Below are 23,450 nucleotides of genomic sequence, written 5' to 3'. Positions count from 1 at the left end.
TAAGAGTTTAATGTTCTTTTTTTTTTTTTGAGTTTAATGTTCTTTAACTGTGTAGTAAATGCACATACACACATAAATGTATATACACTCATATGCAAACATGCACATATTTTATTTTTTTGAAAGGATTTATAACAGTATAATCATCTATTTACACTGAAAACGTGCTTCTTGTTCTTGTCCTCTGTTTTCTCTCCTCAACCTTGTATCTCCTGGTTGAGTAGCTGTCCAACATATTTGTGCAATTTTTGCATCGATTTACAAATAAGTGCTGTGTAATGTACTTTGTAAAATTCATTTTTCTGTGCTATTAAAATCAATAAAGATGCAATTTATGGAATAATCTTTTTCAGGTATCTCTATGAACTAGATACGTCTTGTTATTCAGTGTTGGCTATGCATATTCTTTGATATGCAAGAACTTGCCTGCCTTTCAGCAAGTGCTTCCATTTCTTCCCTTCTCACCCTCTGTTAGCAGGATGGAAGCCACGATGACATCTGCCCCCCACAGTGTGCCACATGCATCTCCATGTGCCATCTCCCCCCTGACCTACTTCTGCATCCTCTCTCTTGCCATTTGTTTCTGTGTCCCCTTCCCATTCAGAATTCTCTTCAAGTGACTAAAGGGCACATTTTTCAAATGCATTTCAGGGCACATCTTCTTTCAGAAAGCTTCATGGCCCGATAGACTCATGCCATCTCCCCCTCTTCAGAGGTCCAGAACCAAGAACTTCTGTATTGGCCTATTCCAGTTCTAATGCCAGAAGTCTGAAATCTGTCTGTGGAAGAGACTGTGAACCCTTCAAGTGTAGGCGCTGAGCTAGCTCTCTTAGGGATCCCTCCGGCAATGTGCTTGCTTTAGAGGAGACACTAAATACTTGCTGAATTCAATTCATTGGGACTAATTCTTTCGCTCTCTGCCTGATATGACAGATAAATAAATTGCCCTGACCTCTCTTCCTGGGACCTTTGAATAACTGCCCAGGAAAAATCCAGAGGCAATCAGGATATCTTCAAATACTTATGGGAGAATGGAAATTGGTTCAATCGTTTTGTAGGGCAATATGGCAGGCTCTCTTAAGGTTGTAAATAGTCATCCCAGCAATTCCTCACTGGGGTACCTGTCCTAAGGATATGCATTCAGATGAGTCAAATATTCAAGGGCAAGGATTTTCTCCAATGTATTATTTGTGATTGCAAAAAGACTAGGGGAAGAAAAGCAACAACGGAATGTCCATCAATATGTAAATGTGTAAATTAACTACAGAGTACCCAGTATAATAGATCCTTGTAGACTGACATAACAACATTTCTAAAACATATTTTTAGTTTTTAAAAACATTTAGAAATAACATGACTAGTCTACACTGTTTATAATTTAAAGGCAAATCCCACAAAATTTAAACATTTCTGTGCATTTGTATTTATAGAATTTTTATATTTCCCTCTAGTAGACCTGAATGTCTCATGGGAATGAGGTTCTAGACAGGTCTGTGAGCAAGGTGGCAATTGGATGCAGGCAAAATTTATTTCTAAAATCCCTTGAGACAGAACCACGTTGGAGTCAGACAGTTCGTCTTTACTAAGTCAAATGCAGCTCTGTATTATTTCCCGTTGTGTTGGAGCAGATTACTGTTTCTCCAGGCAATTTCTTCCAAACTGAGGATGGCAGCTTGCATTTTGGGGCCACCCTATTCAAGCAAAAATAAATATGCTCACACCGTGACAGGCCCTCCGAAGCTGAGACCATACAGTGTTTCCCAGCAGGAGCATGGAAACATTAGGTCAGGACAGTGCATGTTGGGTGACCCTGTGCAGGATGAGTATCGAGCATCCTTGCCTCACTGCCTTGGATGCTTACCATCCCTTCCCTTCATTGCACAGGGAAACATTCTTCCAGATATTTCTAAATGCCCCCTAGGGGGCAGTACTTCCCCTGCCTGAGAACCACCGGAGTAGGATCCACATCTCCCAGTTCATTCTCACTCTTGTCTAGGCACATGCTCATTGTATATAACCACCATTGAGTGGAGTCATCTGCTCGGTTTAAGTAGGATCTTTAAAAATTACTTTTCTCTTTCTTTAGGAATCTTCGTAGTTGAATTCCTATAAGCTGTATGCTCCAGGCATACTTTCCTGCTATTGCAGTTATCTATTGCTTTATAACAAAGCATCTAAAATATTGTGGCCTAGGAAGATCTCATTTTATTATGCTCACGGAGTCTATAGATAAAGGGTCTAGACAGTGATTGCTTCTGCTTCACAGTATCTGGGGCTTCAGGTCAGAAGACTTGCAAGGCTATACTGGACTCTGGCTGGGGGCTGGAATCATCTGGAAGTGTTTTCATTCACATATTGGGTTGTGAGAGCATTGAGAATAACTCAAAGGCTGGGTTTTGGTGGGTTGGAGCCCATCTGAAGGGGCTGGAGCATGTACACATGGCCCTGCCGGGGAGGAAAAGCTCTTTTCTCTCTACCCTCCTAGGTTCATTGGCTGAGGGCCCTGCAGACTCAACTTACAAAACACAGCTTAACAAGAAAAAAATAGAGTTTATGAACACATGCAGTGAGCATACACGTGGGAGGAGCTCAGTGACGAGTAACTCTAAGGGGCATTTAGATAGAGCTTGGGGCTTACATAGCATCCTAATGAAGGACAGTAAATTTATATGGCAGTGACAAGATGAAGGACAAGGAAGTTTTTAGACTTTCAGGCATGACATACTGGTGGGGGAGGGAAATATGTATGGGAAACTAATGAGACATAATAAGGGCTATTTTAGTAACCTTAGAGTTGTTTCTGGGGATTAGGAGTAGCGTGTTGTTTTTGCAGATGGAAGGGAAAGCAGAGAGCTTTTGTGTGCACAGGCACGTCTGCTATTTCTCAGTTGTCTTCAAAGGGGTGTGTTTTAGGGTGGCATATTCTGATTTCCTATAGCTTTTTCATGTGGCTTTGGGTTCCTCACAACATGGCAACCTTACCTACATGCATGGTGGCTTTAGGGCTCCAAGGGTGAGTGTTCCAGCCAATAAGCAAAGCCTCGCGGTCCCTCATGACCTAGCCTTGCAAGTCACACAGCGTGAATTACGAAAACTTTTTCATCTAAGCAGCAAGAAGTCCATCCAGGATGTAGACTCTACCTCTTAATGGCAGGGGTATCAAATAATTTATAGCCATATTTTGAAACTACCAAACCTAGTGAGCATAGGAGAGCATTCTGAAAGGATATGCATCAATCTATTAAGGGAATCTATAAGATTATTTTATGGACTAAACACGCTAGCATATTGGCAATTTTATATGAGTTAGTCTAGTGATAGTAGTGTTTGGAGAAGATTGGGATGGGGAGACAGTAATTCAGGACAAACTTCACTTTATCTGTCATTCAGGTGTACTTTACGATGATAACAAGTCCATATATTTACTCATATAATTTTTTTAGGGACGATATTTGACCTTCATCATAGAAACAGTCTTATAAAAGTGGAATAGGAGAGAAGTAGGGAACTTTGAACTGCTATCAGTGATATAAATATAAAAATTATTCTGGATCCACAAGCAAATATCAGAAAATACAGCCTCTTTGATTTGATGCAATAGCTAAGCGTTGAGTGGAAGAGGTGCTATGATTAACTTGCTTGGAAAGGACGATAACTAGACAAGCGATCAATAGTTAACATGTATTGAGCATTTGCTACATGGAGGGCGCTGTTTACGTTGCGACGTTATTTCTCAGAACCACCCTCAGAATACAGGGAGGACACACGAGCTCCAGTTGATTTGGGAAGACTTTCGGAAGACTTCAGGAAGGACGTAGGATTTAAGCTGAAACATAGGAGCAGAGGGTCTCAGACTCTGGAGGTCATCACCATTGCTCAAGGGGTTTGTTCAAAATGTGAATAACCGCCCCCCGCCCCTGCCCGCCTCCACTGCCCCACCAGGCTTATCTCAGACCTTCTGAAATGGAAGCAGGAGCATCCATATTTGTGATGGGGAGTCCGGTGTGTTTAAAAACTTGACCTACTTCTACCTTAGAAAATCACCCGGAGTTTTTGGGGAACAATGATTCCCAGGCTCCTGTCATGGAGATTCCAATTCAGTAGTCCAGGGCAGGAAGCGGTGTCTTTACTAAGTCTCAGGTGACACTTCTGATCAGGCAAGTGTCATTGGAGACGATGGTGAGAATTTGACCTTTAGAGGTGAAGGAGAAGAGAGTTCCTGTTGGGGGACAACTTCTGCGCAGGTGGGAGTAGGAAAGTGTAGATGGACTTGAGTCTGCAGTCAGTGCTGTGGAGCATAGATTGGAAAAAAACTGCTAGAGGGAGGAAGCTAGTTAGGCCACTGCAGTTGTAAAGGTGAGAAGGAGCTCTGGCCTCAGGCTCCTTCTACTAGGGCAGAGATCACCAGGTGAGTGACCATTGCATACTATCACCTACCTTTTGCACATATCCTAATGCCTGGGATGTTAGTTGTGATGGCTGGAGCTCTGGTAGCCATTTAGGACCATCGCATGAACTTGAAAGTAACAGTTGTACGGTAGGATGATGAAAGTAAGAGACAGAAGAGAAATTTGATTTCCCTGATTCAAAGGTTTTCTACTTACCTAAGGAACACTCATATTGTGCACCCACTAATAGAAGCAGGCAACAGCTCCCATTACAGAATAACGTGTGTTTGTGTGTGTGTTGACCCAGAGGGAACTCTTCCCAGTGAAGATCTTCTTTGCTCCCTATTTCGTGAATTGAAACTGGATCCTAGAATGCCTCGCTGCCTCTCATATGCAGTCATTTGGCCAAATCTGGCCCTTGGATGTGGTTATCTTGGCCAGCAGGCTGTGTTAATATCCAGAAAAGCTCAGTTAAGCTGTTTGAAGGCATCAGTAGATTCAGGCAGAGGAGTTAAATCCGTTGCTCAGATGAGTGTTATCTTGGACATGAAAGTACTGTCTTTAGAGTCGCGACCTGGCGTCATGGTGACAGGAGTGGCACCAATAGTCAAGGTACTGGCCATTCGTGTTGATGGAATGTGCCAGGACGTTTGCATCATCTCACTTAATCCTCACCATGGTTTTACACGTTGGATTCTCTCTTCTCCTCATTTTACAGGAGAGGAAAGGGAGGCTCGGCGGTGTTGGCGTGCTCCAGCCCAGAGCCCGAGCGAGGGCCACCCTGCGGGGCGCTGCCCACCTTCCCTGGGGCTCCAGGAGGGCCCATGCCCATGGGCGCAGGCCAGTCCCTGGCCGTGAGGGTGTGGGGTGTGGCCCGCTGCTCCTCGGAAGCTCCTTCCAAACAAAATAGACCTCTGTACTCCACGTCCAAGTTAAGTAGGTGATTAAGTGGGTTTTATTTGGCCAGTGGTTAATGAGAGTTGAATGAACCTGCGCGGTTATAGTGTGTCCTCTGATGCGGGGCCTCCCTTTGCAGGAGCAGGCGGTGGCAGTGACAATTGCAACATTATGTAAATGACCGCCAGGAAGCGGGTTGCTGTGGGCAACCGGGGAGTTTGAGGAGCTGGCTCTCTTCTCCCTGTGTTTCTGCCTCTGGCTTCCCTTCAAAATGCCCTCCGGCATCGGCTACCCAGATGTATTGCCCTTTATCTCTCCTTTACCTGATTTTGTCCTTCATTATTGCTCTCGGGTTGGAGCCATTTGGCCTCCCCTCTTGGGAGACTTGGGCCTTTCAGTTCTTACCAACGTCTCAAGCATTCTGGACACTTCTGAGCTTCCCTGGGGCTCCCAGCTGCCTCATTACCCAAGGCCTGTCTTTGATTTACTTCAATTTATAGTCTCATGTATATACCTCCTGCTTCCACTCTCTCTGGGGAATGAATGGGGGCGCGGTGGAGGGAGGAGGGGGAGCAGGGTTTATATAAAGTACTGCGTGCTAGGTAGCCAGTGCCCCACACAGGGAGTTCAGAGGGCCAGGAGAAATCACACCTGCCCGTTCGCCCACCACGCAGGGCAGTCTACCGTCTTCTCTTAAACTTGGGTTCGGGGTTTGGGGCCCAGGCTCAGGCTTGGGGAAGAGAGGAGGCCTCAACCTCACTTGGGATTTGACGGGGCAGCCGCTTCGTGACAACGCTGCCAAGAGAGGTGGCATGAATTGCGCCATGGGATGAACATAAAGGCAGTCAGGGCCCTTTGCTGATCAACTGGAGCTCGCATCTCAGGATGGCCCTTGGGTATAAGATTCTGGAAACACCTGTATAAGGACAGGGTAAGAGAAGAATCAAAATATAAAGAGCCAAGAATTGATCCTTCCTCCTACCTTCCTTCCCCCCTCCCCACCTCTTTTCCTCCCTCCCTCTTTCCTTCTCTTTCTAGAGTGAATATTATTTGGGGATGGCTGTAAAGCAGCAGAGAAATAATCACATGAAAGCCACATCTGTAGTCAACATAATAATAGTGATGATTACCGACCGCTGCTCCTGACCCCTGCCACTTCTCCAGTTGTCACAAGTAGCCCCTGCTGGCCCCAGGATCCTGCGCTAGCTCCCCACCATTTTCCTTAGACCCTGCTCACACCTTAACAATAGCTCTTTACTGAAGGCTCTTTAGATCTGCACTGGAAGCAGCCCTCCGCCCTCTGAGTCCTGCCAGGAACCTGAGGCAATAGGTAGGAGAAGTGGTGTTAGAATCCACAGCCCAAAATTTAAAAAAAGAAAAAAAAAGAAAAAAAGAAAGTTTTAAAAAATCGGGATCCCTGGGTGGCGCAGCAGTTTGGCACCTGCCTTTGGCCCAGGGTGCGATCCTGGAGACCTGGGATCGAATCCCACGTCGGCCTCCCGGTGCATGGAGCCTGCTTCTCCCTCTGCCTGTGTCCCTGCCTCTCTCTCTCTCTCTCTCTGTGACTATCATAAATAAATAAAAATTAAAAAAAAAAAGAAAATTTTAGAATCCACAGCCCAACTCCAGAGACATGTTCACGTGTTGGGAGGTCCCCAAGAGAACCCCAAGGTGTGACGGTTTTCCTCTACCCCCAGACATGGGACTTGGGTGTAGTTGTCCCCATAGCTATGATTTATTACAGCAGAAGGATCCGATGCAAAATCAGCGCAGAAACAAAGTGCGTGGTGCACAATCTTGGAGACCAGGGGCGAGCTTCCAAGAGGGCCCCTCTCGGTAGAGCCGCGAGGCCTGTACTTACTTCCTCTGGCGATGAGTTAGTGACAACCTGTGTGGAATGTCAACCGGGAAAACTCAGAGGCTCGGTGCCTGGGGGTTTTTAATGGGGGCTGTTCGTGCAGGCACACCTGCTCCCTGGCACGTACCCAGATCCCAGACTCCCAGAGGAAAGGCAGGGGTTCAGCCTAAGCCATCTTATTTATTTATTTATTTATTTATTTATTTATTTATTTATTTATTTATTATTTATGTTTTTATTAATTTTTTGTATTTTTTTAAGATTTTATTTATTTATTCATGAGACACACACACACAGAGAGAGAGAGAGAGAGAGAGAGAGAGAGGCAGAGACCCAGGCAGAGGAGAAGCAGGCTCCACGCAGGGAGCCCGACGTGGGACTTGATTCCGGGACCCCAGGATCACGCCTTGGGCCGAAGGTGGCCCTAAACCGCTGGGCCACCCGGGGCTGCCCTATTTTTTGTATATTTTTAAACTGGAGTTCGATTTGCCGACCTATAGCGTTCTTCTTTATACAAACAGTTGAAGCCACTCGTATCAAGGAGGGATATTGGAATTCTCCCCATTTGCAAGCTCCCGGATGCCCGGGCCGGCCGGCCGACTTGGACTGGACTTCTGCAGACCTTTCCAGCAGCAGCAGCTGCCACACGAACGCCTCCCGTGCAGCTCCGAAGCCCCGCAGCAGCATTTGTGGGGTGTTTGCTCTGCACAGGGCGCTGCAGGTGGAGGAGAGGCCCATCACCTTGGATGACAGCATGTAAAGTGGACACTGCTCTTAGTTCCCTGTGTAGGTGAAAATCTGCTCACCATGATACAGCAAGTACGTGGTGAAGGCAGGATTAGAATCCGGGTCGACCTGGCTCCGACGTCGTCCATCAAAGGTTGGGGGAGGGAGGCAAGTGGGGTGGAAGTGGAGGAGAGACGATGACTGGTACTTATTTGCAGGTGGCGTTGTTATGGACGATCTCTAGTTTCTTCTTTGGGCATTGGTATGATCTGTGTTTTATCCCTAAGGGACATACATTGTTTAATCAGAACTAATTTTATGGAGAATTTTGGGTGAGTCTCCTTTAATACATAAATAAACCTAATTATAAAGGCAGGTTAAGTGTCGGGATGCAGATGAGCGGCGCTAAGTTACTTGAGGCCCGTTTGTTCTCTTGAGCAGGTGAAACAGGTTCCTGCGACGCTGTTTACCCTTGGCGTTTGCTTAGCAGGACCTTGCCCCCTCCATGCGGCCGCCCGGCCCCGCGGCGTCGGCTCGCGATTAGTAATCATCGCAGGTTAGAGATGCGCCTCCTGGCAATCCCCAAACCTCCCGAACTAGAAGAGAACTTTCCTTTTAATAACTTAAGATGAAAAAGGGATGGAGGGGATCCCTGGGTGGCTCAGCGGTTCAGCGCTGCCTTCGGCCCAGGGCGTGAGCCCGGGGTCCCGGGATCGAGTCCCACGTCGGGCTCCCTGCGTGGAGCCTGCGTCATCCTCTGCCTGTGTCTCTGCCTCTCTCTCTGCATCTCTCATGGATACATAAATTAAATATTTTTTTTTAAAAAAGGGATAGAGCTTGATTCTTACCAACTTTGGTGACCGAGGTTGTGGTGTTCATACAAATGGGGTGTTACGTCGTGGGACGTCTACCAACTAAGTCAAGGAGAGAAGCAGCCGCTAGTCCCAGAGCAAAGTTTGAACAGAGCAAAATCCAGTGTCCTGGGGAAGCCCCACGGGGCACCTGGCATAGACGTGCCCCCCACACGGCCCCCCTGAGCTGCTCAAAGGAATCACTGCCGCTCGACCAGTCCCTGATGAAACAAGCCCGGGAGGGAGGTGGCCTCAGCTCCTGCTCCCCGGCCCTGTGTCTTCTGGTTTGCAGACCACTGCTGGCGTCCTGTGTCCAGTGGCTGCGCCGCTCGTCGGGCTGCCCTGCCCGGGGGCATCAACAGGCCCTCTGCCCGGGTTAGGGCCCTCCGCCGGGGTCCCCGGCTGGATTCTCTGCAGCCCCATGTGTGGCGCCGTGTGGCTGCTGCATTAACCTGCAGGTGCTGCCTAACGGAGCAGCGCACACCGAGCCGCCCAAGCCGCGGCTGGCCCGTCGCCTCCCGCTGGAGACCAGGAGTCTGAGGCTCGGGGTCGGAGGCCTGGTCTCCTCTTGAGGCCCCCCCACCCCGGCGTGTGGCTGGCCATCTTGTCCCCACGTCCTCACGTGGTCTTCCCCGTGTGTGTCAGCGTCCCAGGGTCTCCTTGTAGGGACAGGTCACATCGGATGGGGTCCTAGTCCCCCCCCCCACCACTTCCCGCTGCATCTCGAGGACTGCGGCCTCCAGGTCCGGTCACGAAGGCTGGGACTTCGGGGCCGGCAGCTCCCTTCAGTTCCTGACAGCTGCTGGGACAAGGCATCACGAGTTCATCGACTCAAGAAACCCAAATTTATTACCTTACAGTCTGTAGGTCGGAGCCTGGACCTGGGTCTCCCTGGACGAAAAGCAAGCGTCAGCAGCTCCCTTGCCTGGGCTCGGGATTGCATCCGTTCCTGACTTTGCCCCCAGCTGCAGAGTCAGCGTGTGGGTGAAGCCTTCCCTCGTCCCATCACTCCCACCGCTCCCCAAATCCCACCCCCCAACCCCCAATGCCTTTTCCGGCCCCTCCTGCCCTTGTACGCATCCTTTTTGATTACGTTGGGCCCGCTGCCCATCCAGGTACTGTCTTGCCAGTTAGGAACCTGCACTGTACCTGCGCCTTCAGCTCCCCCTCGCCCTGTAACCTCATGTGCTCCCGGGTCCCGGGGCTGGCGGTGGAGACACGTCCAGGTCCGTTTTCTGCCCAGCACGCTCCCGGAGCCTGCGTGTTGGCCCAGATCGAGTCTCGGGGGTAAGGCTCCCCCAGGGCAGGGAACATCCCTCTACCCTGCAGGCAAGCAGACCAAAACGACCTCCCTAAGAATTTGCCAGGAGTCCCGCGTCAGGCTGTGGGGCTTTCAGGAGAGTGGGAGCCTCATAACGGGGGACATTGTGATGTTGTTGAGCCAAGGGGGTGTGCACTCCAGGCTCCGGCCTCACTGCCCCCCAATCCCCCAGGATCGCCCCTTCCCAGGGCTGCAGGGGCCCGGCCTCAGCAGCTGCTCTCCTCCTGAGGGGAAATGATTTGCTGCATCCAAGCAGTTACCCACTTCGCTTCTAAAAACCTTCCTAAGGAGCATTTTGACACCCAAGTGGATACGTTGATGGGGAAAAAGAAAAAAAAAAAAGCGTTTCCGGCCATCTGGTTTAGGGAAGGTGGTGGGGAACATCTCCCTGCTCTTCCCTGTGGAGCAGATGCAAGAGGGGAGCCCCTCACCGTGTCCCCGGGCGGGAGCTCAGGGTGTAAGGGATGCTCCGGGGGAACCGGCTGCATCGTGGCCGTCCTCGGCCTTGAGCCCTGGATGTTCCAACTGCAAATATGGTCTTATTTCTACCGCGTTACCACCCTTATAACAGGGTGTGGGTTTTTTTTTTCCCCCCAAAGACTTAATATTAACCTCGTGACTATTCTATTCGGTGGGTGTTTCCAGGAATCAGTACTGCTTGTCATTTTTCAGAGCAGGTCACCAATTTCTTTGTCCTTGAAGGAATGAGCCATTTTAGTTTGTGTGAGTTGAGTGGTTTCACTTTATTCCTACTGTTCATCTGATTTGGTCTTTCTTCTAGCCCTCATTCCTGAAACTATTTTATCCTTTTCTCTCTCTCTCTCTCTCTCTCTCTCTTTTTTTTTTGGCGGGGGGGCGTTGCATGTATTTTTTGTTAAGTCTCCTTCAGCCCTCTGTGGTTTGAGTTGGAATGGCACTGGATAGCTGAATTAAATTTCTCCCTTTCCTCCCAGAGTGTGGTCTTGTTTGCACTCCTGTAGCGTTGTCCCTCCGTGTCTCGTGGTGACACATTATGCTCTGCTCTGCTTTTTAGCACCCACCACGTGCCGGGTTCTACACCACACAGGAGACACAGACCCTTGGCCTCTAGGCGGGTCAGCCTGGCAGGGAGGAAAGGGCATAATTCAGTTACATGAGACCCAGGAGAGGCAATCTGCGGGGGGAAGTAGGGTCACTTGAGTGTGAATCACAAAAACAACCAACCTGACTTGGCAGGTAGAGGCTGGGAAGGGGTTGGGGAAGGCTTTGCCTTGGCTGACGCTTGGAGTGTTGGTAATATTGAGCCGAGAGAAGACATTACATGTAGAGGAGAGAGCGTGTGCAAAGGCCCTGGGGTAGAAGGAGATTTGGTATGTTTGTGGAACTGTTCTCCTTCTGGCTACCTGGTTCCTGATCCAGATGTTACTGAGCTTTGCCCTGGGAACTCTGTGTTTCTGGGTCCCACCTATCCCTTGCCTGGATATTATGCCCAGAACCTATTATGGGTTTTTTTGTTTGTTTGTTTGTTTTCTGCTTTTGTTTTTGTATTTTTAAACATTTATCGATTTCTAAGAGAGAGAGCACGAGCCAGGAAGCAGGGGGAAGGGGCCCATGGAGAGAGACACTTAAGCAGACTCTACCCTGAGCACAGAGCCCTTGCAGGGCTCCATCCCACGACCCTGAGAGTAGAGCCGAGACCAAGCGTCGGCCTCCCCACCTGCTGTGCCACCCAGGTGCCCCATTATTGGGTCTTGAAGAATGGCTTCACCCGGGAACCCCTGTCCCCAGTGACCGCATGGAACACAGCCAAGGACCCAAGCATCCCCTTCGTTATCCCGGCCTGATCACAACCACCCAACAGTGGTCTGCCCCGTTCAGTGAAGACAGTCCCGTAGGGTTCTGTGAGATCAGGGGAGTTAGGGTCTTTGAGTTTCTTGGAAGACTCTGAGTTGCTACAGACGCTTGTGCACCTTTGCCCCTGGTGAAAGAGTCTCCGTGGGATGCCACGGCTCTCACGACGAGTGTGTGAGGGACTGACAGCAGGGATGGGTTGGAGGTCACGGAAGGGGTATTTTTAACCAGAGAAGTGACCTCCTCCTTCACCCTCTCTCCCATCCTCTTGGAATAAAATGCTTGAAATTGCTTTCGGCCCCAGGACACAGCCACGTAGTACTTTAGAGGGAAAAACAACCCACGATTGGAAAAGTAGAAGGAAGCTTCACGTTGAATTCTCCGTCCTGCCGGCAGTGAACCAGGCCCGGGGAAGGAAGGACCTAAACCCTCCTCACTGGGGAATCTGAGGGGTTTCTAAGGATTCTCCAAACCTCCCGGGCAAAACCCAAAGCGACTCTGACCAAGCTTCCTTCCCAGTGTTTCCGGGGAAGACAAAGGGATGTTGTCTCCATAATCCCCAGGTGGCCCTAGGAAATGGATTCGACAGCTGTGGGGGCGGCAGGGGCTCAGCCAGACTTGTTATATATTTAGAACAAGTAGCCTCCAGGAAAGCTAGTCTGTGTCCATATGTGGCTGCTTAACGTGCTCCCTCTGGAATGATCCCATCCCTTTTCGCAGCCCACCTCCAGCCCGCGCCCCCTCCCCGGCCTTCCAGGGCTACACGATTTTGCTGCCCAACGCCTCCCTCCGTGGGCCCGGCCCCCAAATGCCCCCTTCCTCTTCTGCTCTCTCCACGTCCCAACCCCTTCATCCTCAGTGGGCTTGGCATGGAGAGTAAATCTGATTTTCAGTTGCTCCTGCTAGGGTTTGATGATGGCTAGTGAGCCCCCCCTTTTTTTTGTAGGTTCACTGCCTTTATTTTTTTTTTTTTAATTGGAGTTCAATTTGCCAACATCTAGCATATCACCCAGTGCTCGTGACCCCTTATATTCCCGGAGAGGTATTCTCATCGTGGTGACGCGGATCAACCCAAGCGGGTCTCCAGCGGGTGGGATCGCAGGAGGCGTGGGGGCCGTATCTGAGGGCGAGGAGGTTTTCCCGGCTGTCCTAAAATGGGAACCTGGCAACCCCCGCCCGTGCACAGGTGTTTGGCCAACTGTCAGCGGGGTCGGTGCGTGCAGAATAAATCTCTCCCCCCAGTTCTCCAATAATACATCAGCCGTCCCCCGACCCGGCACCCCCTTCATCCCAGCCCGCTGCCTGGCTTGTCGTATGGGGGATTTCGCCCCCCGGTTCACGTGGGGCCCAGGCGAGAGGGCTGGCGTATCCCGAGCCGAACAGCCTTCCTCTGGTCAGTGACCTCAGTCCCCGCTGTCCTAACTCAGCCCCTGGAGCCAGCGTGGGTGGGAGCCGACAGGAGCAGCCGAGCCAGCAGTCTGTGTCTTTTATTTTATTTTTTTAATTTATTTTTTTATTGGTGTTCAATTTGCCAACATATAGAATAACACCCAGTGCTCATCCCGTCAAGTGCCCCCCTCAGTGCCCGTCAGTGTCTTGGATGCCCAGTGAGACCCACTAGCCCCAGGTTTTCTGGCCTGCTTGGTTTTCCTGCATCAAGATCCCCCTCTGCGGCAGGAAAACCTAGTAAAATTCACGCTGCTCCTGGGCCCTTTGCAGACCTGCACTTATGGGAGGGGAATGGCTGAGACCAGCATGTCTGGGGGGTTGGGGGGCCCCTCAAGGCAGAGGTTTGGCTCCCCGTGTCCGTGTTGCAGGTCTCAGGCGAGCTTCCGCTCAAGGCTGCGCGGGTCGGGAGTGTGAGATGCTCATGATCCTGCGAGACAGCGTGGGCGGGAGCCCTTTCTACGCCAGACCGTGGCACGTAAACCCCTGAGCTCGGCGTGCTGGGCTGCGTGCCCCAGAGAAAATGTGCCTGTTGGTGACTTTCCAAGCGGGAAGGGGACACGGCGACTCCTCAGTTCCGTAAATGCAGTCTGTGCACCTGAATCCGAGACCCGCCTGGCCTGCTTAGCACAACCCAGCGTTACGTGCTTGAGCGGGTTCGTCCTCTTTCTGTGCCTCACATACAAGGCCAGGGGCTCGGGCAAGATTTCTAATGCCCCTTGTCTGCTGAATTTCTGAATCTGTGTGTATCTGACCCATCTCCACCTCACCCTCCACATTGCAGCCAGACTATTCGTTCTGAAACACATGGTCAGGCGCCCGGGTGGCTCAGTCGGTTAAGCGTCTGCCTTCGGCTCAGGTCATGATCCCAGGGACCCAGGATCGAGTCCTGCGTGCGGTGGTGGGGGGGGGTCCTTGCTCAGTGGGGGGGTCTGCATCTCCCTCTGCCCTTCTCCGCTGCTTGTGATCTCTCTCTCTTTCTCCTGCTTTCTCTAAAATAGATTTTAAAAATCTTAAAACACACACACACACACAAAACTCCACATGTTCATCCAAGGTTCCCCCACCTGGCACACCTGCAGTTTCCTGTTGCCCTCAGGGTGAAGCCCAGGCTTCTTAGCTGGGCATCCGTGGCTCGGGAGGACCTGGCCCCCGTGGCTTTATCTCCTGCCCCTTCCTCTCGCCGCCGGCACCCTAGGGGCACAACCGTACGGTGCTCCAGGAGCTTGCCACGGCCCGCGGCCCCTGTGAGCGCCACCACCCTGCCCCCCGCCAGGACTCCGGCTCCATCACTTCTTCATCTGCTATGGACCCTCGGTTCTTAGCTTGAACGTCTGAGACACCTTCCCGTCACCCAGCCCAAGCCTGGGGCAGGCTCACCTCCAGCGTGACCCCTGGACCTGCCACCGAAACAGTTCTTACGGTAGAGTAGCGTGGCCCCTGTTTCCCTCTCTGCCCCCTCCCCTGCTGCATCAGAGGCAACTCAGAGGATGAGGCCATGGCCTGCCTGCCCCGAGCCCCCCCATTCTCCCACCCCCCGTCCCTAACACAGTGCCTGGCATGCAGCATTGACGAGCCATCAATACGTATCACCCGAACCATGTCTAAGCGGCTGTGCTGCCCCCAGAACATTCTAGCAGGAGGCAGGCCGGGGGCCACCTTGCGCATGCTCTCTGGTGACCCGACCCGGGCGACGGTCACCCCACTTTCCAACATACCCAGCTAATCTCCCGGGGGTGGAACTGGACTCCGTGTGTGCCCCGTCCTCGCGCGTTTCCCCGAAGTGACTAGAAGGAGCCGGGAACCGTGCGGACACTCGTGTTTGCTCCTTTTCTCAAGTACAGCGCCGCCGCTCCACCAAGGACGCCCGGCCCGTTTTAGATCCGTTCTGGCAAGCCCGCTTCCTGTTCCCATTCCGTCAATCATCTCCCATCTTTGGCAGGAAGGAGAACACGCAGCTTTGCATGTGCCAACCCCAACATATTTCTAATTCCATCAAGCGTGGCTGGATACGCGCCCCTTGTGCCATAGGATTTTAAGATGCTTTAAAAAAAAGTCACGTGTGTGAGTGTTGCACAGGCAGGCCCAGGAGCGATCGGCAGCCCGGGGCCGTGCCTGCATCTGTGAGCCACGTCTTGGCCTTTGAAGTCAAGGGCTGAAGCCCCGGCGGACTGCAGGGAGGAGGAGGCCGAGCGGTGCCCCCTCGCAGATGACGCCGGGCCTGGTACCAAGGACCCCGAGCGATGATCTGAGAGTGCAGCGCCCTGATGGGCGGCGGTCAATCCCCAGTGAGGCCCTGGCACTTGGTCTGGTCTTTCTAGTCCATCCTGTGGGGGGAACGCGTCGCGGAGGCGCAGGGGGCTTTGCGAACGGCGGGGGCTCGGGGCCTCTCGTGGTGGCCGCGCTCCACTCATCCGCTTGGAGCCCTCACGATGCTCTGGGAACTCACCTGCCCCTGAAGCTCCTTTTGAGCGCAGCCAGGTATAGACTCACTTCTTAGGGACTTTGATTCCTCTCTGAGGGGGTGTGTGTGCGCGCGTGAGTGTGTGTAAATCCTTTTCTCCCGTCGGTTCTCTCGCTCCTTTTGAAGTCTCGGGAGGTGCCCCCCAGCACTTGTGACCCACCTTCTTTCTTGTCATTGATGCTCTGCTACGACCCCGAACGTCCTTTCTGCTGTGCCAAGAGTGCTTTCGATGGGATCCCTGGGTGGCGCAGCGGTTTGGCACCTGCCTTTGGCCCAGGGCGTGATCCTGGAGACCCAGGATCGAATCCCACGTCGGGCTCCTGGTGCATGGAGCCTGCTTCTCCCTCTGCCTGTGTCTCTGCCCCTCTCTCTCTCTCTCTCTCTCTCTGTGACTATCATAAATAAATAAAAATTAAAAAAAAAAAAGAATGCTTTCCAGCCTCAGCCTCCCTTCGGATGCGTCCCTTCTGGGCCGCCCAAGTCTGACCTCCTACCTGCACCGCCGCTGAGGATGCCGACGCGCCGCTGCCTGGGAGCCGTGTGGGCCGAGCCCAGAGTGGCGGCTCCGCTGGGCCTCAGCGCCGCGTGGACCCCTAGCCGAGAAGCCCGGGGTAGAAAGTAGTAGCTGCACCAACGTTTGATTCGAGCTCGCCCTTTACTTCGCTGATCGCTGTGAAAATCAGTTGTAAGAGGATGGAGGATCCTCCCCCCTCCCTTTACTTAGGCCCACGTTAATTTTGCTCTTTTCTTGCCGTCCAATTTCGCTCTCTTCAGTTCTGTTCTCAGCTGGATCCTGGTGTTTCACTGCACATATTGAACTAGCAGAGCAATAATATGTTATGATTAATAAGTGGCTCGACAGGCAGGAAAAAAAAAGCAAATCTTATTCATTGCATCGAGGGTGCTGTGCAAATTTGCTATTTTTTGAAAAATGTATGTTGTCAGCAGGATGGTTTTTGTCTGGCTCCTTGGCCCTCAGCTCCCCGCTTCAGCCGGATATTCCATTTCTTTTCACCTGCACATGCCAGGCCTGCCGGCTGCAGGCACGCTTGCTATCTTTCTAACCCTTAGGAACTCAGGGTTTTGGAGGCCGCCTCCCGCATCACACAAGATACCTTAAGTGCATCCACGTCACACTTCAAGTGCAATTTTATATAACCATGTAAGAATTTAGACTCCATTTGGAGTTGCATTTGGCCTGTTGGCGTCATAAATCTAAGTACCAGGCCCTCCGCTGAGCGTGTACAAGTATGGCGTACGCACTCAGAGCGATGCAAGGAGCAAGGTGCTCTTATGATCCGAGCAATTTTTTAAGAAATTTATTTATTCATTTTAGAAAGGGAGAGAGAGAGAGGTGGAGGAAGGGGCAAAGGGAAAGGAGAGAGAATCTCAAGCAGACTTAAGCTTGGAGCCCGACGTGGGGCTCAATCCCACGTCCCTGAGATCATGACCTGAGCTGAAACCAAGAGTCAGCTCCTCAACCGACTGAGCCCCCCCCGATCCGAATAATTTATTATTTTTCTGACCTCTTTTGGGCTTTATTTGCATGGTTTGGAATGATTTTTTTTCTAGGTTTCCAAAACTGGTTTTCCCTTGAAATCCTAGGTTCTAGATAACATGGGAGCCTCAAGCCGTAGGTGGCTACTGAGCCCGTGACTGTGGCTCCTCTTATTGTGCTCCACATGTAAAATACGCTTTGGATCTCAAAGACTCAGTACGGAAAAAAAGAACGTGTGACAAGTTATTTTTTTTTTTTATTTTTTAAAGATTTTATTTATTTATTCATGATAGACACAGAGAGAGAAAGAGAGGCAGAGACACAGGCAGAGGGAGAAGCACGCTCCATGCACCAGGAGCCTGATGCGGGACTCGATCCCGGGGCTCCAGGATCACGCCCCGGGCCAAAGGCAGGCGCCAAACCGCTGCGCCACCCAGGGATCCCCGTGTGACAAGTTATTAATGATTTTCTGTATTACCCGCGTGTCAAAATTATCATGATGATATTTTGGATACGTTGACTTAATATACGATTAGAACCAATTTCACCAACTTCATTTCTTTTCCTCTTGTAGCGAGGCTACTAGAAAATGTAAATCGCACACAGGCCTCACATTCTGTTTCTGTCCACGGAGCTGCCCCGGGGAGCATGCAGATGGCCGGGGGCTTAAAACAGCCTCCGCTTGAAGTGCAGCAGGGCTAGGCCACGGGTTCATCTGACCACGTCCACGAGGGTTCATCCGTGAGGGCCTACTTTGTGCCAGACATCCCCGGGGACAGGATCCACGGCATCGGCATCGGTGTCCAGCCTTGTGCTCCAGGGCCCTGCTCAAGGGCAAACGGGATTACAGGTCTTGGCCCCTAGAGCCGGGGTCTGGGTGGGGTCTGGGCCAGAACACGCAGTTCCTCCTCATTCACACACTCAGGCAGGATCTCTCTCTGCCGTGTCCCTTGGGGTAGGGGGCAGGATCTCTCCCCACCTTGTCCCTTGGAGGCAGAATCTCTCTCCCCCATGTCCCTTGGGGTGGGGGGCAGGGTCTCTCTCCACCTTGTCCCTTGGGGGCAGGATCTCTCCCCACCTTGTCCCTTGGGGGCTTGTGTTTGTCCAGCAGGGACCCCCAGGACGAGGTCCTCTGTGGGCATCACCAGCCCTGTCTGTCCTGCTTCTGGAGCCCCACGCCTGTGACCCCAACTCTTTATCAGATTCTAACCTCTGGCCCGAATTCCTGAGCCTGAGACCCTCCAGACGGAGAGCTCGCGCGTCCAACCACAGATCCGTGACCCAGGCCCAGTGCTGACCTCCCCGTGTACACCCGCCGCAGGCAGGCAGGCCAGCGAGGCTCCTTCTTTGTCCTCTTTTCAGTAAAAAATGCTCTAGTTTCCACCGTTTCCTGGATTCCCTTCTCTAGAACGCAGGCCCTGGGGCGGCCGGGCTCATGGGCTCCCTGCAGTGCCGGGGGCACCGTGGGAACACGCCGAGGCTTTGGGGCCGGGCGCGGCCGTCGCACCTGGGTGAGGCAGGGCTGCGGCGCGGCTCGGTGTCCCTCTGGTCACTGTCCCTTGTCCTCTGTCTCAGTTCCAGGATCTGATGGGCTGCCGTTGAGGCGCATAGACTTTGCTTGGATCATGGTCGGGCCTCCCCGCCCGAGCTGTGGGGACGCAGCTGCAGGCGTCTTCCCTGCTGAGCCCCACTCTAGAATCTTTAATTGGACCTTTGCTTTCTGCCCCCCCATTTGCAGAGCATTCTCCCCACACCTGGGGGCGTTCTTTATTTCTTCGTCGTTGCTCCTGGGCCTGCGGCCCACGGTGCTTCCACTCCTTGGGCGGTGGGCTGGTCATCCTTCAGATGGTTCGCGCGTGTGTGGAGGGCTCCGGGCCACCTCTGCGTGGGGCAGCCGGGCAGCCTTTCCTGATTTGTGCTGCGGTTCCTGCACTTTGTTAAGCACCGTGTGTTCACCCTCTGGACTGTGCTGGCTGCTGGGGGCTGGGGGATCGATCAGAAAGAGAGAAAAGTCTCCCTGCGCCCCGGGGATGCACACAGGCCCTATAATTCTTGTAGACAGGGCACCAGGGCATTGTGCAGTAGGCATTGGTGAAAGGCCCCTTGCTCCATGGTGGCTCCACAGCTCTGTGACCCCCACGGGGCTCCGAGGATGGCAAGCCCAGCGACCCGCCCAGGCTTCTGCATTGCACCTGCCCAGGAGTAAAACCCAAAGCACAAGCCGGAGAAAACCCTGCTTCTATGGACGAGGCCTGGTTAGCCGCAGAGTCCCCCTTCCCCTGCCCACGCCTCCCCCACCCCCCACCCCCCTTGCTCTGAAGATTTTCCAGTGGAGTCATTAAAGCAAAATCCATGTCGCAATGGCTCTGAGCTTTCAGATCACTTTCTTTCTTTATTTTTGCTTCCGTTTTGTTTTTTAAATAGGACATGTAGGGACTTGCAATTGATGGGGGAAGGCACTGAGCTCAGCCTTAACGAACCCCATCTTGCTTTGATCTGGTCGTTGCAGGTGGCTGTCTGGAGTGTGCGGCCAGGGCCCAGAACAGGGGCGGTGTCTCTAGCGGGGGCTTCCAGCAGAGCTCTCTGCGTATGACAATGACAGCACCGCAGGCTCTCCCTCACCCCCTACCCACACCCAGCCCCACCCCCTCAAATTTTGTTTTTAACTGTTTTTTAGAAGTGAGTGTCTGTTCTGGGGACTGTCTGAGGCTCTGTGAGCTTTCCCACCTTTTGGAGAAGTCGTTTCAACTCAGGGGAACAATGCCCAGGACAGTTACTGCCCTTTCCTAAGCTGGGTGTTAGGATGCACACCGGGCCTTCCGTGGTTGAGCGCCCTCCTCGGAGCAGAAGGCTCGCTCATCATGTCCGGTCTCTTCTCTGGGCTGGGGCAGTGCAAGCTCCTTCTTGCCTCAGGGCCTTTGCACCAGCTGGTCGTCCTACCCAGAACTCTGTTTCCTTTGTCACCTGCTTCTTTCTTGCCTCTCTTTTAGGTCCCTGTTTATTTTTTTTTATTTTTTTTAGTAATAAATATATTTTTTGTTGGTGTTCAATTTGCCAACATACAGAATAACACCCAGTGCTCATCCCGTCAAGTGCCCCCCCTCAGTGCCCGTCACCCATTCACCCCCACCCCCCGCCCTCCTCCCCTTCCACCGCCCCTAGTTCGTTTCCCAGAGTTAGGAGTCTTCATGTTCTCTTTCACGCTGTCTCCCCTGACCACCCTATCTACAGAAATGACTTCCTCCTCTAATTTGTTCTGTTGCACCGTCCTTTGTATTTCCTTCAAAGGACTTACGGCGATCTGTAATGACCTTGCTTATTTATTTCTCTGTATGTTCTCCGTCTTACCCCCGTCGACCAAGGGTGACTGGGTACGTTCTGCAGACCCCCACCATTTATTTTTATAAATAAAGATTTATTGGGACACAGCCCCTCTGAGTCTTGCACCATTGTCTGTGGTCGCTTTCCTGCTGCAATGGCAGTGTTGAGTAGTTGCTGCGGAGGACTATAAAGCTGGTAAGGTTTACTATCTGGCCATTTCCAGAAAAGTTTGCTGACCATTGCTCAAGATCATATAGTTCAGGTGGATACTTTATTTTGCTGGACTTGCTAACTGCTCCGTCACCAGAACCTAGTACATCGCCTGGCACATAGAAGGTGCCAGTAAGAATAAGCAGGAAGGAAGGAAGGGAGGGATGGAGGGAGGAAGGAAGGAAAAGAAGAGAGGCCTGTAGTTTTCCTCCACTGCTCTCCTTTCCATCATCTTAGCTCAGCAGCTTATTACTGGCTCCATGAACCATGTGTCACAGAGACGCTGAGTCATACTCTTGGTTTTGAGATCAGGATTCCCTAAATGGAGCAGGTGCTATAGCCAGAGTTATAGAGATGCTTCCCACCCACATCATCCCAGAGCATAGCCCAAGTGTCTAAGCTGGAGAATGAGGCTCAGAACTCCTGGGTTCCTTTCCAATCTTCCGCTCCTCACAGGGAGAATGATTCCCAGTGATCCTCGCTTTTATATCACCCACTCCTCTTGCATTGTGGGTACGATGAAATATCCCTCTCATGATTTTTTTTTTTTTTTTTTAATTTTTTTTAACTTTTATTTTTATTTATGATAGTCACAGAGAGAGAGAGAGAGGCAGAGACACAGGCAGAGGGAGAAGCAGGCTCCATGCACTGGGAGCCCGACGTGGGATTCGATCCCGGGTCTCCAGGATCGTGCCCCGGGCCAAAGGCAGGCGCCAAACCGCTGCGCCACCCAGGGATCCCTCCCTCTCATGATTATGTTATGTTATGTGGTGAAGGGACCTTACCCACGTGGGCATATGTGACACATGAGCCTTTCAAAGCAGAGTGTTCTTGGCTGGTAGCAGAAGAAGCCAGAGGGATTGGAAGCATGAGGAGGACCTGACTTGCTGGTTTGAAGGTGGAAGAGGTCACACAAGAAGGACCGTACCTGGCCTCTAAGAGCAGTGGGGGAGCAGTGACGTCAGTCCTCCACCCACAAGGAACTGATTCTGCAACAACCTGAATGAGCTTGGGAGCACATTGTCCCCCAGACCTTCCCGGTAACAGCCTAGCCTGGCCAACACCCTGATTTCAGCCATAAGAGACCGTGAAGAAAGACCTCAGCCACGCCCTCCTGACTTCTGACCTACAGAAACCAGGAGATAGTAAGAGGGTGTTGCCGTAAGCTGTGAAGTCCAGGGTAACTTGTTACACAGCAGTGGAAGCTAATACACCATGGGACCCTGGATGGCATCCACTGGGGAAACAGGTTTGCTGCCCAGCCTATAGGTCTGAAAAGTTCCCCTTCTGGGAGCTAGCTTCACCTTTTATCAGCTGTATGACCATGAGCAGGTGACGTCCCTGAGCCTCATCTGTGAAAAGGGAGGGAAATAATAGTAACCGCCTCACTCAAGTACACACGAGCAGTCGATGAGACAACGCATGGAAGTGTCCCGGGGCAGCGTTGGGCCCGACAGGCCTCGGCAGAATCTCCTCCACTTTGTCTTTGTGACCCTCTCCCTCACGTCGTCTTCTTTATTTCCACGTGTAGATTTGTCTCTGGGGAGATGCTCCTTCCTTCACGCCCTCCTGTCCTCAGCATCGGGGACGGCCCTGTGTGATGTCAGGGCTGGCTAAGTAATATCCCAGCAGTGGACTTGCTTGGTCCTCAGCTGTCTCTTTGGGATAAGAACAATGCAATTACCGTCTTCTGGGAGCTGGGGCTGGCAGAGAATGCAGATGTTTGGTGGCAAATGCCCTGTCAATGCTGTGACATGCGGCTCAGGAATAATGGGGAAGGAAGAGCCAACACTGCACCACTTTCTTAGCTCAGCCTTCCAAATGCTGTGTTACACAGATAGTGACTCAAAGAGAACGTTCACACAAAAACGCAGATGCACAGTTACCAGGACGTGGACGTCAGACAAATGGGGGTGACCGTCAATGCCATTTATTAGATGCTTACCTTGTGCTTGGCATCTCTCTAGCATCTTTCCATGTTTGAGTGGATTTCCCCTGTCTTCCAGATGAGGGAATGGAAACTCAGAGGGGTTAAGTCATTTTCCCCGAATTACACGCTACTGAGTGGACGGTCTGAGGTGAGGACCCAGGCAGGCGGGCTGCAGAGGCTGGAGTCCTGACTGCGGTGCCTCCACAACTGACTAGCCCTGTGATGACCCTGGGCAACCACTGAGGCTTCCCGAGCCCCATCTCCTGTTCCATGAGAGTTTTGCTGAAAACCCAATGAAATCATTCATGACAAGGGCTCTGCACTGTGGAAGCTCTCAAACACCAGTGGAAATGCTCAAGAAGACATTGGGGACATCTGTTGGCCAGTGACCTGAGGCCTTCTGAGTCTGACAGGCGTCGGTTGCCCTGGACCTGCTTCTTAGTGTGGGAAGGAGGGCAAATGTCAGTGAGGGTTTAGGTTCCCTGCATCTGAGTGCAAATGGCCAGGCGAAGGCACTGTGTCCTCTGAGGCCTCCCTGTATGGGGCGAGGAGGAAGGACGCCGAGAACCGTCTCCCCACAGTGCGGTCAGCCTCTCAGAAACCCTGTGCTCTGGGCCATGGTGATGCAGGCAAGGCCCGACCCGGACCCCTTGGTCCCTCACAGTCCAGGCAGCTTGGTCACGTCCGGGCCGTGGAGGCAGCACATGGGG

General features: G+C 52.1%; 1 protein-coding gene and 1 long non-coding RNA gene across 4 annotated transcripts in view; one reads left to right on the top strand and one right to left on the bottom strand.

The window, feature by feature from the left end:
• The window catches only part of KAZN (kazrin, periplakin interacting protein), a 1,011,580-nt gene that overhangs the window by 159,373 nt on the left and 828,757 nt on the right, over positions 1–23,450 (top strand). The gene's annotated exons all lie outside the window — the stretch shown is intronic.
• On the bottom strand, positions 13,399–15,291 carry LOC125754602 (uncharacterized). Its single transcript, XR_007409252.1, has 3 exons — positions 15,036–15,291; positions 14,394–14,511; positions 13,399–14,309 (listed from the first exon to the last, which is right to left on the bottom strand). It is a non-coding gene; the product is annotated as an uncharacterized LOC125754602 (long non-coding RNA).

The sequence above is a fragment of the Canis lupus genome, chromosome 2 (assembly GCF_003254725.2).
Source record: "Canis lupus dingo isolate Sandy chromosome 2, ASM325472v2, whole genome shotgun sequence".
Lineage (NCBI taxonomy): Eukaryota > Metazoa > Chordata > Mammalia > Carnivora > Canidae > Canis > Canis lupus.
This window is presented reverse-complemented; position numbering and strand designations above follow the sequence as displayed.